Source organism: Agrilus planipennis, unplaced genomic scaffold (genome assembly GCF_000699045.2).
Source record: "Agrilus planipennis isolate EAB-ADULT unplaced genomic scaffold, Apla_2.0 scaffold98, whole genome shotgun sequence".
NCBI classification, from domain to species: domain Eukaryota; kingdom Metazoa; phylum Arthropoda; class Insecta; order Coleoptera; family Buprestidae; genus Agrilus; species Agrilus planipennis.
The window spans coordinates 39301-43969 of record NW_020438866.1 but is presented as its reverse complement, the minus strand read 5'-3'; positions in this window follow the sequence as shown (position 1 = coordinate 43969).

Sequence of the window (4669 nt, the reverse complement as noted above, 5' to 3'; positions counted from 1 at the left end):
ACCACACACAGAACGAAATACAAAACTCTTTAATATTTATATAAGTATGTATACAAAAATTATCCAAAGCAAACATAATTTTCTCTATTTCCTTATCCAAAAATGAAGATGGGCGCGTGCCCCCTTGACCTTACGGATCAGACGCCACTGTGTTCTCGATTGGTAGATATAAGATCTGTATTTACAATAGGAACACATATATATGATGTATATACAAATAAAATAGTGTAAATAGGCATCAAAATTAGCCACAGTTAATGAACATTGAGCGACTCGAATTTAGTAGAGCATGATGCATTGAAAAGAGAAAGCAATTCCTATCGGCATCTTCCAAAGACTGTTAAGTTACTCCTCCAACTTGTCGTTAACTACTTATTTTATTCTAGTACAATAGGTAAACTTGAAAATTGTTAATTTACTTCGGTGACATACTTTAATCGATGGCTGTAGTAGGCAATAAAACGGTATTCAATTCTAATTTATTAAAATGCCATTAGAGGTAACAATCATGATATATTTATCAGTTTGAAAATAATATTGATTAGAAATAGAGATGTGCAAAATGTTTTTTTTTAAAAGTATTTAAATACAAAATGCAAATACCTTTTTGATTTGTTATTTCAAATATAAAATACAAAATAGATTTCCCTTTTTAAATGAATGCTTTTTTCTAGTTCGTATTTAATTTTCTACATTTACTTAAGTAAATAGTTAAGGATGTGGGTTGTTCTAGTTTTAGGGAAATCCGAAGTTTAGCTCAGGATAGGAAAGAGTGGAGGTGCGTGTCCAACCAGTCTTAGGACTGACGACCTTGTGATGATGATGATTTACTTAAGTATAAAATAGTTTTTAAGAAAACCTTACGGGCATTTACTCATTCTTTAAATATTGCAATTTTTCTAAACTAATATTAGTGCTGTTTGCACTCTATCACCAGATGCGAAGATTAAGTATGATTCGTATTTTTCTGTTTGAAGTGATTGAGATAGAGCTTTTCTTTCTTATCTTTATATTATAGTTTCTACAGTTCAGCAACAAATAATTCTTCTATATGCTTCCTTATTTGCCTTTGTAACCGTTTTCATTGGAAAAAAGACACTGATGCCAAAATAGTTTGTTTACCGTAAAAGATCAGAGCCAAAATAGGGTTGCAAATAATTTTATTAATGTGAAATCACCATCAATCACTTTACATCAAAATATTTACAACACCATTTTGTTTCCGATCTTTCACACGTTGTAATAATAGAAAGAAATGGAATCCATAGTTTCTTTAGCTTTGGATTCATCTAATAAGTGAAGTTTTTCGAATCGTTTTCTAAGAATTTTGGATTATATGCATCTGTTAACCACACCGCAATATCTCGTAGTTTTCAGTTTTACTCAGCTGGCGTATATCAATTCGATATTATTTTGCGAGCTGTTTTGGCGTATTTCATAGAATTTCGTAGTGGTTTGGCAGGTGCTGATGTCAATTTGGAATTTCAAAATTCCGTGGACCATGACACTGAACCCGGAAAACAAAATCGATCCAATATTTTTATTATTATCCATTTCGAAGGAGTTTAGAATTATTTGGGCTCTCTTCAGTTAGAGAATCAGAAGGCATTCATGGAACGTCTCTTTGACCCCTTTTAAGCTTCTAATACCTTCAATAGTTAGTGTGCGCAATGAGAAAACTTTTTTTACAAACAGAAAATACGCTTGGAAAAGTATTTTAAATGAAATACAAAATGCTTTTCTCAAAAAAGTATTTGAATGCAAGATAAAAGTGGGTATTTTTTATTTTGTATTTGCATTTTAAATGCAAGTATTTCAAATAAATTACATCTCTGATTAGAACTACCTAATACACAGATTAAAAACTGTATATCATTTAAAAATTTTCCCATGTCTGTAGTTTTATTTTTAAAGCTACATTATGAAATTTCACCTATTGGAAGTCAACTACGTACACCTTATATAAAAAATTTACTAATTTGCTCAATTTTATAATAATACTTGTCGTGTTCGACATCTAATCTGAATTTGGTATTTGACTCGTAACACATTTATCCTGTGTTATAAATAAACTTAAAGGCTATCTGGTAATTATCCCAAATTTCATGCTTAAACCAGTACACGCAGACGCGTATGCATTTTTCAGCGAACAATACGGTTGACTTATTTTTGTTTTTAACATAGTTTTATATAGAGCAATGCATAATCGCGTATATAAGGTCCATAATATGCTTCTATGGATAACTGAAAACAAGAACTAATTTAACTTTTTATATACACTATCTCGACCTGTACGGACTAATTCTCCTGTAGGCCCTAATCTAACAATATTACTATATTACGTCAACAAAGTAAGCACATTCTATCTAGGTTCAAATTATGGTACAAATTATTTTATTCATACTCCATCGGTTTTAGTTTAACAGGTTTTTGTGAATTTCGTACATTATCCATTTTTTTTATTAATTCTGCTATTATTATTTTTTTCGTTATTATTTTACCTGATTATGTAATTCAATGTTAAGATTTAGAATAGATAGAAATTAAAGGTACAATATACATGTACATGGTTAGATAATATCAAACCTATACTGAATATCAGTTACGTCATCATCATAAAGTCGCCAGTCCTAAGACTGGTTCGAAACGCACCTCTACTCTTTCCTATCCTGAGCTAATCTTCGCATTTCCCTAAAACTATAGTAGAACATCCCACATCCTTGACTATTTGCGAACAGTAACCTAATCTAGGACTACCTCTACCCCTCCTAACTCCTGTTTCTGCCTCTAATATGTCTCTGACTAGACCTTCATGTCTGAGAAGGTGTCCTACCAACCTATCTCTCCTATTTCTTAGTGGCTTCCATAGAATCCTCTGTTCTCCTATTCTTTCTAATATCTTTTCATTTCTAACCTTCTCTATCCGCGGTATCCTTATCATTCGCCTGTAACACTAGATATTGAACGCTTCTAACCTCCCATCGTCTCTATGTTTTGCACCCGTACAGCGCCGCACAAACATACACTTCTATCAATTTTTTTTTAATTTTTAAATGAACCATTCGCGACCATAGGAATGACTTCTTTTTCGACTCGACCTTCCGCTATCCTTTGCTTTATATCCCTGCTACTCCTGTACTGATTTATCTGACGTTCTAGATACCTAAAATCAGCCACTTCTTCTAATTTATCGTCTCCTATCTTTACATTCACTCTCTCCCTACTTTTTCTTCCCTTACATACATTTTTGTTTTACTTTTATTTGTTTTCGTACTATACTGCTTTGTCATTACCGCTTCCATTTTATTTAAAGCTATCTCTAATTTCTCCTTGCTTGATGCTAATACTGCTATATCATCTGCAAATCTAAGCATACTAATCTTTTGCCCCCCTATATATATCCCTACTGTCTTATTTAATGATGTTCATTGCGTCTTCGATGTATAGATTAAAAAGTAGCGGTGGCAGTGTTAATAAATAATAAATTTGTTCTATCTGTTTTGAAAACAATAAAAAACTAATGTTCCTTTTCTGAAGACGAAAATCAGTAAACCTTCAATAAGTACAACAGATCTTTTACTCAACAAAACTACTATTAAACAATTGGCAAAATAAGTCCAAAAGATGATAAGTATATTTTTACAATTCACTCTCATTTAAAATGATTTATTGTTTCTTTGAAAAATAAGCGTCAATTTCAAGGGTCACAACTCTCAGCGGTCCATTGTAATTCACACAATGGTTTACAAATAGTATCAGTGCAAACATTTTCGTACACTTTGGCATACAACAAAACGGATCCAGAGCTTTTTATACGATGCCCTACATCTGTTTCGACAATATCTCAGTCAGTGGTATGCACGTCCGATTTTTACTACAATGACAATGTTTATTAACGTTAGTCAACTTTATAACTGCGTCCAATGGAACCGTGAACATCCGTATTCGTAGTGTCAAGGACAAGGATGAACTTTAGGTTTATTGGGTCAGCTCGCACGGACACATCTACGTACGTATGTACATTGCGTCCCAAATTCTAGATGCCGTTGCTATAGGGCTCGGAATCAATTTGTTCGAATTATTTGAGCATTCAAGGATGGTCCAGAATTGGGGCTCCAGACCAAAATCGCTCCAAAAATTTTTTAATTTGATATCCGGTCACTCTCACGTAATAGAATTAGATATTAGAAGGTAGGGGAGACAGCTTTTTTATGACTTCATAAATAAAAACAATTTTTTAATGATATTTTTTCAAAATTGCCCCAATTCTGGATAATTACCTGCATTGGTGACGTCATTGTTTGGTTAAGTAGATTTATGACAGACTGGAGTCTATTCAAAAACTAAAAAAAAAAAAACTTTTGGGTGTTTCATTCCCACCAGTTAGTAATGCTGGTGGGCGGGCAGTCCCTCCGGATTATGCCGGAAGGTAGGGCGGAAGGCCTTCAGCCTGCTTTCAGGAATAGTAGGAATGGGTGGGTGGTGGTTCGGGTGAGAAAGATGAGACGGACGAAATGAAGACAGAAGAGAGTGAAAGATTATCTGTGGAATATTACTGCCTCAGCATTTACCTAAGTGATCCAAGGAAACCACAGAAAAACTTGGACCAAGGCAGACGGACCCGGAATCGAACCGGCGTCCTCCCGAATGCTAAGCAATGGTCTAGACC